Here is a 20018-nt window from a genome sequence, read left to right as displayed (position 1 = left end):
TCAATGGAACAGAGTAGAAAGCCCAGAGATAAATCCACGAACCTATGGACACCTTATCTTCAACAAAGGAGGCAAGGATATACCTCTTTAACAAGTGGTGCTGGGAAAACTGGTCAACCACTTGTAAAAGAATGAAACTAGAACACTTTCTAACACCATACACAAAAATAAACTCAAAATGGATTAAAGATCTAAATGTAAGACCAGAAACTATAAAACTCCTAGAGGAGAACATAGGCAAAACACTCTCCGACATAAATCATAGCAAGATCCTCTATGACCCACCTCCCAGAATATTGGAAATAAAAGCAAAAATAAACAAATGGGACCTAATGAAACTTAAAAGCTTTTGCATGACAAAGGAAACTATAAGTAAGGTGAAAAGACAGCCCTCAGATTGGGAGAAAATAACAGCAAACGAAGCAACAGACAAAGGATTAATCTCAAAAATATACAAGCAACTCCTGCAGCTCAATTCCAGAAAAATAAATGACCCAATCAAAAAATGGGCCAAAGAACTAAACAGACATTTCTCCAAAGAAGACATACAGATGGCTAACAAACACATGAAAAGATGCTCAACATCACTCATTATCAGAGAAATGCAAATCAAAACCACAATGAGGTACCATTACACGCCAGTCAGGATGGCTGCTATCCAAAAGTCTACAAGCAATAAATGCTGGAGAGGGTGTGGAGAAAAGGGAACCCTCTTACACTGTTGGTGGGAATGCAAACTAGTACAGCCGCTATGGAGAACAGTGTGGAGATTTCTTTAAAAACTGGACATAGAACTGCCATATGACCCAGCAATCCCACTTCTGGGCATACACACTGAGGAAACCAGATCTGAAAGGGACACATGCACCCCAGTGTTCATCGCAGCACTGTTTATAATAGCCAGGACATGGAAGCAAGCTAGATGCCCATCAGCAGATGAATGGATAAGGAAGCTGTGGTTCATATACACCATGGAATACTACTCAGCCATTAAAAAGAATTCATTTGAATCAGTTCTAATGAGATGAATGAAACTGGAGCCCATTATACAGAATGAAGTAAGCCAGAAAGATAAAGAACATTACAGCATACTAACACATATATATGGAATTTAGAAAGATGGTAATGATAACCCTATATGCAAAACAGAAAAAGAGACACAGAAGTACAGAACAGACTTTTGAACTCTGTGGGAGAAGGCGAGGGTGGGATGTTTCGAAAGAACAGCATGTATATTATCTATAGTGAAACAGATCACCAGCCCAGGTGGGATGCATGAGACAAGTGCTCGGGCCTGGTGCACTGGGAAGACCCAGAGGATTCGGGTGGAGAGGGAGGTGGGAGGAGGGATCGGGATGGGGAATAGATGTAACTCCATGGCTGATTCATGTCAATGTATGACAAAACCCACTGAAATGTTGTGAAGTAATTAGCCTCCAACTAATAAAAAGCAAAAAAAAAAAAAAAAAAAAAGAAATGACAATAAAATAAAATAAAGGCAAGGGGGAATCAGAAAATGAAAAAAAAATTTTTTTAATTGTGGTAAAATAAAGAGAATAAAACATACTGTCTTAACCATGAAAAAAAAAAATAAAAAAAAAGGAAGCCTTATTCAGAAAGAGCTTCATGAATAGATATCTTACATCAAAATGATTCACACTGATGCTTTGTGAGCTTTGTTTGTGGGAAGTTTATGTAGTGCAGAGGTTAAGATTACAGGCTTAGTGCTTAGTCATACTTACGTTTTGAAACCTGATTCTGCTGCTTCCACTCCCAAGATCACTGTAAGATCTTGGGTAAGTTTTATTTAACCTACCTATACCTCAGTTTACCCTTTTGTTAAAGCCAGTAACACTGCATACCTCACAGATTGCTTTAGCGGAGTGACAAATAAAAGCACTTAGCTTAGCAGGGCTCAGTAAGCTAGAGAAGAGTCACATTTTCCTCTTCCAATGGAAGTTTACAAATGTAAGCAGACAGTAAAATGACAGCCTTTTATCAGTGTTCTACAGAACAAAGTGTAGATCATCTAGCTCTTTAGTTAGTTGGATGAAGACAGGCACAAAAGATAAGATAGTTTAATCCTCAAGGTTAGCCTTTTAGGTTTTAGGTAAGAGTAGAACAATCAGACATTTTTCTTGGTTTAGCTGGACCAAGGAGAAATGAAGGGAGGGACAGAAGGTATCACTGAGGTGACAGCGGGGACATGATGAACACTCACTGTTCTGTCATCGGGGCTGTCTGCTCACAGATGATAACTGTCTGTGGACCACAACTGGGGGAGAAAATAGACTGAAGTACGTAAAATTGTGAAGAGGATCTGCTGGTGGTAAATCATTCCATAGCTATGTGGTTCCTTTAGAATTGCCCTTTGCCCTCATGGGTATACCTATCATGAGCTTTACTTTAATAAAAAAATGGATTGGATAAATGGATAAAGAGAATGTGTACATATATACAATGGAATATTACTCAGCCATAAAAAGGAACAAAACTGTGTCATTTGTAGAGATGAGGATGGACCTAAAATTTGTCATACAGACTGAAATAAGTCAGAAAGAGTAAAACAAGTCTCATATATTACGGCATGTATGTGGAATCTAGAAAAATGGTACAGATGAACCTAGTTCCAGGGCAGGAATAGAGATGCAGATGTAGAGAACGAGCATGTGGACACAGCCAGGCATGTGGATGGGACAAATTGCGAGATTAGGATTGACATATATACACTACTTTTTTGCATTGATAGACTGATTTCCCCTGCTTCTTTTACTAGAAACAAAAAAATGTCTCTTCAACCTTCTTTGTAAAGTAACTGTCTGTAAATTAAAATGTATTGAAAATAATTGTCAAGATGGTAGTTGAAATCCAAGTCAAGAATTCAGTATTCTTTTTCTGGTCTTAATACCAACACTGTCATAAAATAGGTCAACACAAGTAAGTGTACAAGAAAACTATTGGTCCTCAAAATGTCTTCATCTAGGGAAGAACTAAATATTTTTATTGAGCAAAAAGCACTTTACTCTCATAATACCAGTTGTTTCGTGATAACCAGAAGGTCTTGACCAGGTAAATCTAACTTTATCAAACATTAGGAAGTCAAAGTTTTAAAATCTTATGTTGTAAAAAATTAAACCATACCTTTGTTTCTACCAGTTTCATTTATTCAGGATTTAGCCAATGAAGTGTGGATCCTATTAGACTTTATCCAGTAGAATGGCACTGAACCTAAATTTAAGCATCTTTCATTTAACTGAAGGAATGTAACCTTTCAGGTAAAAGTTTGGCTCAAAATTGATCATCTATATAAAGGTTTTAAAAAGCAAAATGAACTATATTGTTATTATACATCCCCAACCAGGATTCTATACACGGGGTTGAAAAAGCTAATCTGCTTTAAAGTTTGTTTCATTTATCTTTTTTGCTTTAATTTCCAAGAGGTGAAGAACCAAATTTAATGTTTAATCTCAGTAAACACAGGTACAGTGGTTGATATGTTTATTTCATTCCCTTTACACATTTTTTGGGCTTCCCTGGTGGCTCAGATGGTAAAGAATCCACCTGCAATGCAGGGGACCTGGGTTTGATCTCTGGGTTGGGGACATCTCCTGGAGAAGGCAATGGCTACCCACTCCAGTATTCTTGCCTGGAGAATCCCACAGACAGGGAGCCTAGTGGGCTACAATCTATGGGACTGCAAAGAGTCCGACACGACTGAGCAACTGAGCACACACATTTTTACACAAATCTGGCTTTATTTTACAGAGAGGTCTTCTCAAATAATAAATTCCTTCTGGAAGCTGACAGGATATCAGTTAAACCAAGGATAAATAACACAAATTGTTATTGCAAATTATTTCCCTTTAAATGCAAGAGGGGGTGGTCTAAAACAGGAAAACTAACTAATTTCTGGCATCCTTGCTGAATCTAAATTTCTACTATTATGACTGAGGCTTTGAACAACTATCTCCAACCTTTCCACCAGAAAAATAAAAACTTATTTTAAGTTAGGGGCTTAAGTAAATTTTGGAAAATTCTAATCATTGAAAGAATCACGAAGGAGTCACAATTTTAATATTGTATAGTCACACACAGTGTCTAATATTTCAAAATTAAGAGATCTGAAACACATTCTCAGGAAAGAATGGCTTTCCACAGCACCACAGCACAAAGTTTTCACCGGAAACTTAACCAATGTTGCATGTTATCACAGAAGTCAGATTCACTTCAGCACTAGGATTCAGACTGTTGTACAATGACAAAAGATATGATGTCTCAGAGCAAGAGAAGTGCAGTATATCTGCAGTAAAACCTTGGTTGAAGGATTGAGCTTAAAGATGTAAGGGGATGAACAGAAGTGTTTCTTAAAATGTAACGTGTTTAGGAATGGCTTGGGGCTCTTTGTTAAATGCACATTGTAACTTAGTAGGTCAAGGTGGGGTCTGAGATCTTACATGTCTAACAAGTTCCCTGATGGTATGAATTCTGGGAATCTACCACAACAATGAGGTACATAACTCTGATATTTAAGGTCATGCAAGGTTAATACTTTTTATCTGAAACCTAAGAATGTTTGGATTTGAAATATAAGAATGTTTGGAGGTCATTTTCTCTCATGAACTTTCACAGGCAAAAAGTATTGATGGCAAAGGTATGGGGTGCCAGGCTAATATTTTTAGCTATAAATCATCCCTTTACTGAATTTGTTTGCTGAAATGAATCTAAATCTTCTAATATATCAAGCCAACCGTGCTTACAGATTTGTGCACATGGATTTTCGGGTATATACAGAATTCCTTCCTGTATCTGTGCTACTTAATTTTCCTTATTTGGATGCCCCAGATGGCATGACATGAACCAGGGAAAAGGTGGGAAAAGAGTGCAAGTTTATATGCTTTTAATTTTCTTTTGAAATGCAGCAGATATTTGTATAAGCTGTTTATAAATAATTGCCAAAATGTTTGTGGAAACATTTAGTTTAGTTAGGTTAGTAAGGACCCATTAAATCACTAAGTTAACGTAAAAGCTGAGAATAATATCACCATTAACCTGAGAAATAATTTTTTATTTGTCCCCCCTGAGACATAGCCTCAGTGTTGCTATTAATGGTGACTATCAGGTGATATCTGGAGCATGACTTGGAAGCAGTTCCTTTATAATAATGAATAATTTACAGACAGACAACATTCACAATTGTTCAAGTACTTCAAAGGCTATAGAGAAAGAATTTCAATATAATCCTAGTTAAGACTATCCTTGTTTGACTCTAACATTAAAAAAAAAAAACACTTTTCATAATTTTAGACAGGAAGGCCAACATTCATTACTTTTTTATATGAAAATTTAGGCATAAAAAATTAAGGCCACAGAAGTCATCAGGAACAGAGTAGAGAATAGAACTGGTTATCTCAGAATTGTGTCCTCCTCCACTAAATTCTCCAGAAAAGCCTTCTCTGAGCAAAATGTAGATGAACAGTATTTCCCCTTTTTCTTTCTTTTTAAAAATATTTTAAAAATCCAGAATATTTATTGCACATTTACTCATCGAAATTCTTAAGACGAACTGGATGCTGCAACAGCTGCCCTCTTGGGTTTAGGTGTTGGTCCTTCATGGAATCCATGCCTAAATCTGCAGTCTACAATTTTTCGGTGCCTCATTCAATCAGTCCCACTGGTATTTTGTCTTTTAGCTTCAGCACTCCAGTTACACTTTCTCTTACACTTGGCAGGGTAGCCACATTTGCCACAAGTCGACTTCCAAAGGTGGTAGGTGTTATAGCCACAGTAGCAGCACAATGGTTTTATTCCAACACGTCCCAAGCGAGGAGGTTCCCTTCGTCATCTTGCTTCTGCCCCTCTTTAAGATTTATTTCATTCAATCCAGAACATTTATTAAAGGTGCATCGTGTGCAGTGAACTATTACTACATGCTTTGTGGGAAAGGATTTATGTGAAAAACAAAACAACTGAAGCTAAAAAGCAAAAACAAATTACTAAATGGACTTCTGTGTCTAGTTAGGACGAAGTAGTAGGGACCGCATTTACTCTCCTTCCTGAAACAACTATAAAAGCAGATGAGATACATGGGACAAGGTTTTTCAGATAATGAACATCAGGCACCAATGGATGGTGATCCCTGAGAAAGAGGAAACAAATAAGGTAAGCTCTATGATTCCCTCAGCTCAGAGTCTGAAGAGAGACTCCAGGTGATGGTGCAGGGAGGGGCACTCATGCTGAGTCTGGCCATCTCTTGGGAGCCGAAGAAATGGAACTGACCATCTAGGGAGCCAGGGCACCTAAATGTTGTAGGCAAAGTCCGGTGTGCAGACAGAATGTCACAGAGAAAGCTTCTGAGATCTCCAGAAGGTCCCCTCAAGTCTTCAGCTGGGTACAGATCAGTTTACGCACGTAGGGGAACAACAGCCACCTGCAGAGCACAAAGACCAATCGCCAAAGCTCACGCAGAGCTGAGAGTAGCTCGTGTTCCTAAGCATGGGGTTTTTGTCATAATTCAACAGACATTAGGTAGACCACAAAAGTTATTACTTCAGTAGGGGAGCATAGTGAAGTCCTAGTCTAATGGTTTCTTTTTAATCCTACCTCATAAAACCTAATGGGAAGCCTCAAAAGGATAAACTCTCCAAGTAATCTAACTATGGCCAAGAACAAAGTTCAAGAATACGAATAGGAACACAAAAATATCCATCACCATGCAATAAGGCAAAATCATAATATCTGGCATCCAATTAAAAACTACCAGGTATGCACAGAAGCATGGACATATCACTGATGGTGAAGAGAAAAAGCAATCAATAGAAACAATCAAAAACTGACAGGGGAATTAATAGGTGACGATGTTACACAATTCATTGTAGCTATACCCCATAGGCTTATGAAAGTACAGGAAAGATTGAGCATATTATGTAGAGACATGGAAGACACGAAAAAGACTGAGATCACACAGAGATGAAAAATCCAATATCTGAGATGAAACAAACATTGCATAGAATTAACAAGTCAAACACTATAGAACAAAACAAATCAGTGAGCTTGAAGACACAATAAGAGAATTAGTAAAACAAACACACACAGACAAGAAAAAGACCCAAACCAAATGAACACCAATGATCTGTGGGACAACTTTAAGCAGACGGAGCATGTGAGTTAATCTGCTTCTGAGGATTCCTTCTTGGAATCCTCAAGAACGGGTATTTGAAGAAATGGATGTATTGCTTCCAACCCAAGAAGTGCAATGGGGCTTAAGTGCACAAAACATGAAACTATAGCGCAGACATCATAATAAAATTACTTAAAATCACTGGTAAAGAGAAAATCTTAAAAACATAGAGTAAGAGGCTTATTTTATACATAGGACAAAGTACAGCAACTCCTTTAAACTATTGGGGGAAAAAAAATCTGTCAACCCAGAATTATATATCAAAGTCTTCCTTTTTACTTAAGGAAAGGAATCTTTATTAAGTAGACTGGAAACAGAAAAGCAGGGGTCTTGTCTGATAAATCTTTAAGGTGATTGATTTCAGTCATTCCTTCTTTCTTTCCAAACCTCTCCCTTTCTTTTTTATTAATAAAAATTGCAAAAAAGGATTCATCTTATGCCTATCTGTTAGTTGATAATGGTAAAGCCTGATTTTTAGAGATGTCCCCTCCTAGATATCAGAATGGTGCTTAAAATCGAACCTTCAGACATTATCATCTTCCTAAAAATCTCTTCCACAATGTCAGTTACTCTGCCCTACTCCCCAAATGCTGACCTCAAAGAGTTCTGCATGAGAAGTTATGGAGAGGGTCAGTGTGTTAGAAAATCTACTCACGGCTCATAAGAGAACCAAATGGCTGGGAAAGAAGAAAAAGATGCAGAAAGGGGATAGGCTTTACTTATTTTAACATTTTATCTGGCATTGTATCTAATAAGCAGAATCAGGGCTAAAATGCATCTAGTTCAAGAAACCCAGTGAACTGTTAATGCCAAAGATTATATTTCAACTCTTAAGATATTTTAAATTAAGAAATATATATTTTTGTTGAGATTGGCCTTAGATTTATGGGCTAATGTTAATTTTTACAGCTTTTCTAACTCCTGTACAGTATAAGGAAAATTACCCCCCAAAAGTGTCCCAACTGGGTTAAGTTTAAATTCTCAGTTTTCATAGAAACTTCTAAGAGGCTAGCTTTCAAGTTCAAATACCCCAGGAACATCTCAGAAGCTTCCTTTCATAGAAGATTCCACCCACCCTAAATTCTTTCAGTGATGTTAAATTAGAGTTTGCCCCAAATCAAAGAAGAACCAACTTATTTTATAAGACAACTTAGCATGAATTATATTTATTCATAGTTACTGAGAAATCCAGGATCACAAGAAATATCTACTATGAATAATACAATAAAAAAATAATACAATAGATGTTATGAAAATATTACTGGAGTTCTGATAAAATGTGTATTTTCTAATATACTAAGAGAAAATTTTAGAGACATTGAGATTCCTTATGTTAGAAGTTATGAGTTAATTTTTAAATTGTGATGGTCATCTAATCTTACAGCACACATCTCTGATTTTATGAATCTGTGAGTGCATGCGTCCAACTCTTTGCAACCCTATGAACTGTAGCCCACCAGACTCCTCTGTCCATGGGATTCTCCAGGCAAGAATACTGGAGTGGATTGCCATGCCCTTCTCCAGGGGAATCTTCCCACGTCTCTTATGTCTCATGCATTAGCAAACAGGTTCTTTATCACAGGGACTTCCCTGGTGGCTTAGAGGGTTAAGCATCTGTCTGCCTACAATGCAGGAGACCTGGGTTTGATCCCCAGGTCGGGAAGATCCCCTGGAGAAGGAAGTGGCAACCCACTCCAGTACTCTTGCCTGCAAAATGCCAAAGATGGAGAAGTCTGCTAGGCTACAGTCCATGGGATCACAAAGAGTTGCACACGAGTGAGCAACTTCACTTCTTCTTTATCACTAGCGCCATCCGGGAAGCCCTTATGAATCTACATGGAAGCAATTCATATTAAAATCTCTTTACTATATACTTCTTATATATATTTCATATCTATTTCTTATATATGTTGTTAAAAATTAAGTTTATTTGGGCAAATAATTACCACATACTGTTGAATCATAAAGATATCTTTGTTAATTTTATATTTCTTTAGCTTCTTTTTATTCTTTTGCCAAGTGTTTTATTGAACTAAGGAGGGAAACTGGCTAGTGTTTTGTGTACAATTATGTAACTGTGATTGAGAAGAAAGATGAGAACTTACCTATATATTCTTGCAAAAATAGTTACTGAATGTGAACCCTGGGCCAAGCACCTTGCCAACACTGTACCACTGCCAGATAGCCAGCAATTTTTAAAACTGATCCTAAAGCAATCAGAATTATATTATTTATTGGAATAAATTAGAAAGTACTATTAGAGAATACAAAAGCTTCATGCTAAGAAACTTACGGTATAACTAGGATGATTAATACATATAAAAAGGTTTTTTTAAGGACCTGACAAAAACTAAAGAGAATATTTTATTTCAGTTTAAAATTGCTATACTCCTCAAACACATGATAGAAAGGTTATAAAATTTAGACAGCAATTTGGCACATGTCTGAATGAATTGATCAGGGTGGAAAAAAATTTATCAATAGATCTCCATAAATAGATTATTTGTGAACAGGAAGTTTGAAGAAGTTAAGTGATATTGCTTAAGAGTAGAAGATAGTTAAAAAAAAAAAAAAGAGAGACAAGAAGAAACCATCTCCTCTTGTACCAATTATGAATGTTGCAACATGGAAATCACACAGAGTGGCAAGTTGATTAGCTTTTCTGGAAAACAGGATTTGTATTGACTTGAAAATAAGAACTGAAGTGAGATAGAGGAGGGTGGGTATTTTAAACTTGGGGCTGAGAACTTTGAATTCAATAAGGAAGCAAATTCAGAGACAAAGAATTTAAGAGCAAGGCCATCCTTTAGACCGATACCTCCCTTTCAGAGAAAACTACCTTTACTGATATTTCACACCATCAGTGGCATTTCCACTTGGGATTAGACCAAAGGCTTCTAATCTCAGTGTTTTCTTCACATTCACTGCTACTCCACGAAACGCTAGCCCACTGACCAGGAACAGGAGAGACGCCTGAGTACAATGATAACTTGGAATACTCGCCGAGGAATTTCTAACTTTAAATATTCCTCGGCCTCTCAGGCTCAGCCTCTGATCTCCCAGAAGTCAACTGTGCCCCATTCTTTACATTGCCCGACCTCTCCCTTGGTGGATGTGGGGCTGTGGGATCATTTCCGTCACACGACTGGATCAGGAAACCAGCAAGCCGCTCAGGCTCAATCCCCTTCTGCCTCCGGTCAGCGCATTACTCGTGCTTGATCTCAGGGCAACTTCCTTAGAGGCCGCCCAAAGCGGGACGTGCCTCTGGGCTTCCCAGGTGGCGGGGTATTCCTCTAACGGGATCCGAACCCTAGTGCAGTTATGCTGCTGCCCCACGGCCACAACCTGGGATCCTCTTACGGTCAACACTTAGAAAACACTGGAGGGAATTTATGGTTTCTCTTCTGTCATGAGCAGAAGGGAGAAAGGCCCAGTGAGTGTGATGCTTTTCAAAGCACGTTCCATTTGGCTCTGGCTACTCAAGTGCTCCTGCCGGCGGGAGGAGGAGAATAAATAACAGCATCATTAGCACAGTAACACAGTCTCAACCGCTCTTTCTCTCCTCTGAGGGTCAAGATCGTCCTCTACAAGGCACGGCTTGACAGGCCAGCTGGGTCTCCACCACGGAGGCACCAGGTCACTCTTCCAGCCCTTCTAAAGCTCATATTTATGGGGAGGCATGAAACATGGTTAACCGGTAAGCTATCCTTTCATATCAGGGAAGCACGTATGTCCTCTGGTATGGAGAGTGTGAAGAAGAGTGGGGAATCTCATTTCATCAGTTCCCTGTAAGCAGGCTTGGCACAATCTCAGGTACACAACTCCTCATTCCGGTCTCAATTTGTCCCCAAGGACAGACAGCTCTGGCTAGGGATGTAAAGTCTCTCTGGATAGGGCTAATCTCTGGATTTTGTATGTATTCAATTTCACGGCTGGAAAGCTTTAGAAACACCAGTAAGCTGCACTGTATTATAAATGTCCTGGTTCGCCAAACAGACCTGAAAAGCTATCAGCTGCCTGTGTCATCCATCCTGGCTATTCCCATGGCCCCGGCCAAGCTCGCTGTAGTGGACTGGTCTCTGGAAAGGTATGGCAAAGTCCTAACCTCGGTATCTGTGAATGTAACCTTACTTGGAAAATGGCTCTTTGAAGATGTTATTAAGGTAAGGAGCTCCAGATGAGCTCATCCTGGATTAACCCAGTGGAGCTTGATCCAAAAAGTGTCCTTGTAAGGAGAGGAGAATACAGACAGTAGGGAAGAAACACAGAGGATCTGTGAAGTCGGAGGCGAAGACTGGAGTTATGCAGTCACAAAGCAGGGAACGCCCATGATTCCCTATAGCCACCAAAAGCCACTGGATTCTGAACTTATGGTTTCTAGAATTGTGAGAGAGTAAAATTATGCTGGCTCAAGTCACAAAATGTGGTAATTCGTTAACAAAAACTCTAGCAAACTAATAGATGACACAGACCTGGAGGAGGCTGATGAGACTGCTGTCCGCCTCTCCTGCCCAGGTCTCAGCTAGCCTGCCCTAAAGAGAGGGAACCTAGATGTTATTGAAACCTTGAGGCCACACCCCCTTCTCCCACCATCCCGGGACTCCCCTCAAAACACAACCTCCTGCTTTTAAATTTCTCCCATACTTTGCCCCCTGGAAGGCTGGCACTACTTGCTTCACCCACATTGCCATTTCTCCACTTCTTCCAAATAGAACTGGCTGTATAATTTGTGGGGAACAACACAAAACGCAAATGTGGGATCACTTGTTTAAAAATTATTAAGAATTTCAAGGCAGGACATCAGAACATTCAGACAAGTGCAGGGCTTTCTTAGAAGTAGATCCCTGTCCCACTGCACAGATCGTAGCGCCATGAAGTTGGTCCTGTCTCCTAAGCCCAGCTTCCCTTAGGATGTGGAATCCTGTTCACTACTGAAAATTCTCTCCACCTTCATAACCTATTCACACAATGCTTTATCCATTTTCTTGCTTTAGGTAAAAATCAGCTTTCTTCTGAGAAGAGTTTCCCCTGGATCTTCCTTGCATATATACCTCTCATTATGTCACTCCCTGGGACCATGAGAAGCAGCGCTGGCATCCCTATAGATACCCAGTATTGCTTTGGAACCATGCCCCACCTCTTACACCAGCCCTTGATCCATTTAGGCTCTTGTTCCCTGGATATGTACCTTCTGTCCCAATTCTGCACAGTCATTCACTCAGTTCCTGACTGTTTCACCACAGTCATGGAAGACTTTGGTATCTGACTCATTCCTTCTCTACTCCATGGCTTCACCATTGGTAGCTTCAATGTCCATATGGCTAGTCTCTTCAATAACTTAATCTCCAACTGCTTGATCTTCATTCTATGGAGAACAGCTAACCCCAGTCATAGCTCTTCCACAACCCTGCCATTATTCTGCTACTAAAATGTTCAAAAAATCTATCCCACCTCCTGATTACAACTTCTTTTTCTCTATCTTATTTGATTGAGATTTGTTCTTCTTTGGCTTCTTTTTCTCTCCCCTTTAATGTCTTTTTTATCTTCTCATGTACTATTAAGTGAACCTCATAGCTCTGTCCTTCAACCATTCTTTTAAAAATGGCATCTAAGTTTTCTTCTTGCCTTTCCATCAAATCATCTGGTAAAACCCCAAAGTGGGATTAATTAAACTCTCTGCATTTACAGTCACATATTTTACACAAATTCACACAATTGTGTGGAACTACTGCTATCACGAATTCCTGAATTTGAAAGGTTTTTTTTTTTTTTAACTTATAGTCAGGTTCCATCATTCCCAACTGCAGCTACTCAAAACCTTCAGGCTCTTTACCTGATTCCATTATCTCCCTTACTTTTCTAGTAGAAATGAGAAGCTATCAAAAAATCTTCAATATACTATAAAAAGACAAAAGCAAACTACAGGTAGTGTTTTCTTAAGTCATTATTCTGTTTTAATCGAAGAAAATGAGGTTCTATTTATTTATATAAAAACTGCTTATTAAGCAGCTATTTTGTACAGGTACTACTCTAGCTACTGAAGATACAGCTTTCATGGAGGAAACATTCAAGTAGTTCTGATGATTTCAAATATGTAACTTTAAGGTGTATCAGAGAGGGCTAATGATTTTATCAAACTTCCCCCCAAAACAGGTTTTACAAGACAAATTGTGTGAGTATAAGGAGTACAGTTGCAAAACCATAAAAATCTAACTATTGCAGTGTAACTCATAAATTCAAACATTTTAGCATCTCTATCATAGGCTCTCTAAAATAAATGGGCCTTAAATAATTTGCCTTAAATAACAATATTGTATTTTATTATACAATTGAAATTACACTAAAGATATGAATAACTCTCAATCTCTTTAATTACTATTTGTACAACCATACAAACAACCATGTTTTTAGAAAACAAAATGTACCAATGTCAGCATTTAGAAAAATTGTAAGTTTTAGTAACAGGGTATAATTTAAAGAACGTCAATCAACCTTAAAGAAAGAAAGGCTTGAGCTCAAAATTGGAGTCTTCCTAGCTATTTCATTTTATTCAAATTATTTAACCTTGCTGAGCCTCAGTTTATTTATTTGAAAACAGAGATGATTATTGCCTCAGTGTTGGGGTAGGAATATTAAATACTTCAAAGAGCCCGAGGGCAGCACTATTGGCGGGGACATTAACGAAAACATCTTTCTATCTCATAGCCTTTGCCTATGAAAACATTGGAACTAGTCAGTAGTGAAGTGGTAGGTATCACCCGCTTGGGTTGGAAGATCGGGTTCACAGTATCAGTGAACATATCGGTGTTAAGATGACTTTGGACACTAATAATGCCTTTCAGGAAACCAGAGGCGATCTCAGGGCTTCTGTGAGGAGAAACCAACTTTTCAAGAAGCAGAGAAAAGCACCTTAATTTTAATAGCAGTATCATCATTCATCTATAACGCTTCCTAAAGTTCATAATGAGACCTTATTAGAAGGACTTCATTTTCCTTGAGAACCTCAAAGTGTAGCGTGATAGACACTGATTTCTGCTTTTCTTTCCCCTAGAGTTGTCTACATTGCACATGACTTCTCAATTTGCTAAAATAATGCGGTAATAAACACGAAGACCCACATTTCGGGTGCAGGTAAGAAAACCACGCACATTGCTACTTTCTCCAAACAGCCACGATGAAAGTGCAACCTTGGGACAGACACTTCGGGCCACAAATGCTTCGGAGGGTCTACTGGGAGAAGGGAGGAAAGCGAATTCCCTCAGTCACATCAAGGAAATTCTTAATAGACCCTTAACACTCACCCAGGGGAACTCAGAGTGATAGGCGAGGGTTCTGTGATGACCATCGATGATTAATTGTCTGTTAAGGCGCACGCAGGGAAAAAAACAAGCAAACAACACCGCCCGGGACGCCGAAAGGTAAGACCCACCGTGTCGCCGGCCGGGGAGCAGGCTGGCGGCGGGTTGCGCCCCGAGCCCGACCCGGGGCCGGGGCGTCGGGGGCGGGGGTTTAAGAGAGGGAGGCGCGCTCCACGCCCGGGGGCGGGTCCCGGCGGCCGCTCTCTCCGCCCCCGCGGTCGCCGCCACCTTCAGGCTGCGCTCCAGCGCAGCGGCTCAGACGCGGTCGCATCTTCGTGGACGGTAGAGGCGGCAGCGAGCTGAGAGTCAGCGTCGCAGCTCGCGGCCACCGAGAGGCCGGGCGAGTCCGAGCGCCGCGACCTGGCCCAGGCTCGGCGGACACCTCAGTGCGCGGCTGGTACGTACGTGGTGAAGGGGAGGTGGAGTGGGGGTTGCTGGAGCGAAGATGGAGGGGAAAGGACTTGGGGAGGTAGGGGAGACTGAGCGAGCGACCATGCGGTAAGAGCAACTTTCCTATTTTCCAGCCACTCCGCGCGAGCTGGGGGGAATTCAAGCAGATGCCTCTTTGGCCAGAGTGACCACATCATGTAACACGCAGAGGTCCTTGCAGAGTGGAAGGGGGCGCTCAGGTCAACAGGGGTAGCCAGGGAGGTCTGATCACCTCTTTTTGCCCGTTCTGCCCTGAAAGTGGACTTTGGTGATGTCTCGTGAGTTGCTGAGCGTTCGTCTCTCGCACGAGTGCTGCCAGGTCGTTTGTCCTGGGCTCCGCGTTTCCAGCCCCAGGCAGCCCCTCGCGGCCACGGGGTCAGCAGTGTTCTAGCCCGCTCGGCTCGCGTTGAGCTGTCTTTAGCCCCGTCACCTCACCTCATCAGCCTCCATCCATTTCCTTTGATAAAACCTGGGAATAATTCGATCCAGTGAACTCGTGGGTTCCCTGCAACTGTTGGATTTTCGTGGAGTCTGGGACACCGGCCGGCAGCCAGGGAGGGAGAGGAGTGTAGTGTGGTCGCAGGGGTTCGGGAGACGGGCGCATGGGTCCTAATCGCTGATGTGCAGCAGCTCGTTGGGGAAGGTCCCGATAGTTCCCTCTGGGAGAGATGACCCCAATTTACCTGCTCTCCAGGCTGGCAAGTCCCTGCCGGAGCGAAGCTCAGATGAACGGGTCAGTTTCATCTTCGTAGAGCTCATCCCAGAGAACGCATACGAACACGGTTGCTTTGGAAGAGCGCTTGGTACAAGTAGGGCACGTAGGAAGCACTGGAAAAAAAGAACAAACCCCAAACAAAAACAAAAAAATCCTGCAGGTGGAATTTTTAGTCCGAGTCTGTGCAGGACTCTAAAATGGAGATTCAATGCTTGATAACCACTTAACGATTCAACTGGAAAAACTAAAAACTAAAAGACTCATACTAATGGTTTGAATACTGAAAAAGTATGGATTAGAACTGCGCCGAGTATTACATTTCTCTGTGTAGACATATATCCAAGATCCATCTGTCCACTTTATCTCTTCATAAGATGCCTTTCTTCTTATTGACATTGCTACACACAAAAAAAATTCGTTCTGTGATTTAATGTTCAGAAAGGTCAGAATTTGGATTACTAAAACGAGATCTGATGGTCATAAAGCTCACAGGAAGTTCTGTAAGTGATACAGGTTTTGGTCATGGTTTGTTAGATTAGCATTTTGAAAACCTTTTTTCCCCTACTTGTCAGGTGCTGATCAGTAGCCCTCTATTGACACTATGATAAGGAAGTTCATTTTCTAAAACAGTGTTTTGGAAGCTCAAATGTTTTAATTTTGAAGTAAAGTATGTGTTGCAAAAGAGTTTTCAAAAAGTTTTTAGTAATAAGCTTCTTAGTTTTACATTTACCACAACTTTCTTCAACAAAATATCAAAGACTAATGGAATACCTTATACAGGATATTTTAAATTATGTCAGATTTCAGTTTTGTTACAGAATTTTCTCTCCTCTTTAGGCAATTTTAAACTAGAAGTTTAGATTTTTAGAAACTTACCCCTTTCAATGATTTTTAAAGAAATTTTATGAAGTTGTAAATCCATGACCATAAATCAGTTTTAGAACATTTTCATCACCCCAGTAAGATCCCTCATGCCCACTTAGAATTAATCTCTGTTCAGGCAACTACTAATCTTTCTTTAGTCTCTATAGATTTGCCTTCTCTAAATATTTTATATAAATGGAATCATAAAATATGTGCTCTTTTGTTTATAGCTTTTTTTCACTTAACATACAGTTTTTGAGATCTATGTCGTAATGTGGACCAGCATTTCACTCATCTTATTGCTGAAGTTTTCCATTGTATGAATCCACCACATTTTGTCTTGTCTATTCACCAGTGGTTGGACATTTGGGTTGTTTTCATTTTGAGGATATTATGAGTCATGATGCTAAGGACATTCATATGCAAGTCTTTGTGAGTACGTATGTTTTCATTTCCCTTGGATAGTTATTCAGCAGTGCAATTGCTGGGTTGTATGATAAACATATATCTAACTTTTTAAGTGAAGCGAAGTGAGAGTCACTCAGTTGTGTCTGACTCTTTGTGACCCCATGGACTATACAGTCCATGGAATTCTCTAGGCCAGAATACTGGAGTGGGTAGCCTTTCCCTTCTCCAGGGGATCTTCCCAACCCAGGGATCCAACCCAGGTCTCCGTCATTGCAGGTGGATTCTTTACCAGCTGAGCCACAGGGAAGCCTGGGGGTCTCCTGCATTGCAGATGGACTCTTTACCAACTGAGCAGTCAGGGAAGCCCAACTTTGACAAAGTATTATAGAATGAATTTTATGTAAAAATTATGTATTTACCAAATGTAGAAAGTTCTGGAGAAATAAATGTTTCTGACTAGATTTTGTATGATTCCATATATACAATGAGAGAAGGTTGGACAGGAAACATTTTGCTTCCTTTAAAAATTTTGAGCTCAAATACAGCAAGCAAATTTGTTAAAAGGTGTAACCTTTCTGAGAAATAAAGTATTTCTGAAGATGAGGTTTATTGGAGCTGTTTTATATTCACAGCAAAATTGAATGGAAGGTACAGAGATTTCTTAAGTAACCTCTGGCCCTACACGTGTGTGACCGACTCCATTGTCGACATCACACCCTACAGTGGTACCTTCCTACAGTGGATGAACCTACATTGACACATTGTACTCACCCAGATTCCCTGGTTTACCTTAGGGTTCACTCTTGTACATTCTGTGGCTTTGGACAAATATATAATGACATACATAGCCTGGTGGGCTGTAGTCCATGGGGTTGCCAGGAGTTAAAGCTGACTGAACATGCACGCAGATGCAGGCATCCATCAATGTAATATCATAGGGAGTATTTTCACTGCCCTAAAAGTCCTCTGTTCTCTGCCTATTCTTTCCCCACCCCCAGTATCTTTTAATGCTAAATGAGGGTAAATTAGGCCTAATTAAGACTAAATTTCCTGCAGTCTCCAGTGAAGGTGGGAAATTGAGCAATTTGAAAATTGTATTTTAAGATGTTGATGAAATTCAAACCTGAATTGCTTGGTAGTAAAGTCAGTGGTTTTCCTTTCCTTCAACACAAGATTTTTAATTGAGTTACAAAAAAAATAATTCCTTTTTGAATAGAAAAAAGCACCCTATAAATCATATGATAAAATAAGCTTCCATAACTATGATGCCACATAATTCTTTTACATACTAATTAAACATATTTTATTATTATATATAGAGATCTAAGGCCCAAGTTTAAGTGATTGATGTGCAAAAATCATGTATTAGGGACAAATCCAGGGCTCCTGTTTTCCTGTTTTAAAATTCCTGTGGTTAGTACATGCTCTTTTTAGTCTTTTCAGTTTTTAAATGTTCACAGGGGTTTTTCATTTTGTTGTTCAGTTGCTCAGTTGTGTCTGACTCTATGTGACCCCATGGACTGCAAGTACGCCAGGCTTCTCTGTCCTTCACCATCTCCTGGAGTTTGCTCAGACTCATCTCCATTGAGTCAGTGATGCCATTCAACCATCTCGTCCTCTGTCGTCCCCTTCTCCTCTTGCCTTTTTTATTCGCATCACCGAATATACACTCTCTTAGCTTTTCTTTCTTTGATCAGATATTCCACAGTATTATTCATTGACTTATACTTTTTAAAGTTTTTATGGGTAAATTCCAGTTTATCTTTCATTACTTTAATACACAATAATGTAAAGTAATTATCCTTCAACTAAAAATAAATAAGTTTTTAAAAAAGAAGGAAAACTGCATGTTCTTTTGAATTTTGTTGGTCTCAGTAGTTTTTATTCCCAGGTGGTGCAGTGATAAAGAATCTGCCTACCAATGCAGGAGAAGCAAAAGATGCAGGTTTGATCCCTGGGTCAGGAAGATCCCTTGGAGTAGGAAATGGCAACCCACTCCAGTATTCTTGTCTGGAAAATTCTATGGACAGAGGAGCGTGGGGGCTATAGCCGATGGGGTCTCACAGAGTTGGACATGACTGAGCACAGATCCTTGATATACCTTTTATAAGTCGTTATCAGTTAATGATCTTACATAAAAAGAACACTTGAACATAGGCAGAAAACCAAAAGTGATTATTATTATTATTTATCTTTTTATTGGAAGTATAGTTGACTTTGAGAAACCAAATAGGTAATCTGCTTCATACTCAAGTGGGATATATTTTTCATTCTTGTGCTCAATGGCAAATAATGGTTTTATGCATCTGTCCAGGTATAAAGCACGCTATGGACTTACATGGGCTTCCCAGGTGGCGCTAGTGGTAAAGAACCCACCTGCCAATGCTGGAGATCTTAAGTGACATGGGTTTGATCCCTGGGTTGGGAAGATCCCCTGGAGGAGGGCATGGCAGTCCACTCCAGTATTCTTGCCTAAAGAATCCCATGAACAGAGGAGCTGTATGGGCTACAGTCCATAGGGTCACACAGAGTTGGACACAACTGAAGCGACTTTAAATCAAAGTGGATATATGTTTTCTAATAACTCCAATTCTTAAAAAATGATGGTGTCCAAGAGTTGGGTGCTTATTGGAAAAGAAGTTCAGAGCTGTCTATTTAAGAATAAAATGGTTCAGATTTGTATATGTTTCTGAATAGAAGAAAATAATCTTAACTAGAATCTTGAATTAGTTAGGATAAGATTTCTCAGACTGAAAAGCGGGCCAGCGGAATAGATACCCTTGAAGATGATGGAGGAGTAGTAGTCTGGAGCCAACAGGGCTTGAACACTTGTTTGGGGAGCAGCAGCAGCAGCTTTTATAGACAGTGTAAATGGAGCTAAATGCCTTCCTCTACATCTTGGATTCTCCCTCCATAGAGTCACTATTTCCAGCTTAGCCCTAAAATCTGCTGTGCTGATGAAAAGGCATGAATGGCCTTTGGGAGTGTGGAAATCAGCATGTGTGTGTGTTAGTCACTCAGTTGTGTCCGACTGTTTGCAACCCCATGGACTGTAGCTTGCCAGGCT

General features: G+C 40.0%; 1 protein-coding gene and 1 pseudogene across 5 annotated transcripts in view; one reads left to right on the top strand and one right to left on the bottom strand.

Annotated features, from left to right (window-relative positions):
• Positions 1-5553: 5553 nt before the first annotated feature.
• Positions 5554-5842, bottom strand: LOC133048224 (large ribosomal subunit protein eL37-like; annotated as a pseudogene).
• An 8934-nt stretch (positions 5843-14776) lies between these two features.
• The window catches only part of PKIB (cAMP-dependent protein kinase inhibitor beta), a 110125-nt gene continuing 104883 nt past the window's right edge, over positions 14777-20018 (top strand). For 3 of the 5 annotated variants that reach the window (XM_061131607.1, XM_061131606.1, XM_061131608.1), the window contains exon 1: positions 14777-14932. The gene's annotated coding sequence lies outside the window, so the exon portion shown is untranslated. The remainder of the gene's footprint in view (positions 14933-20018) is intronic. The other 2 variants (XM_061131610.1, XM_061131609.1) reach the window with 2 other exon arrangements.

Source organism: Dama dama, chromosome 28, assembly GCF_033118175.1.
Source record: "Dama dama isolate Ldn47 chromosome 28, ASM3311817v1, whole genome shotgun sequence".
In the NCBI taxonomy this organism is placed as follows: Eukaryota; Metazoa; Chordata; class Mammalia; order Artiodactyla; family Cervidae; genus Dama; species Dama dama.
The sequence above is the reverse complement of the archived record's forward strand: the minus strand, read 5'-3'. Positions and strand labels throughout refer to the sequence as shown.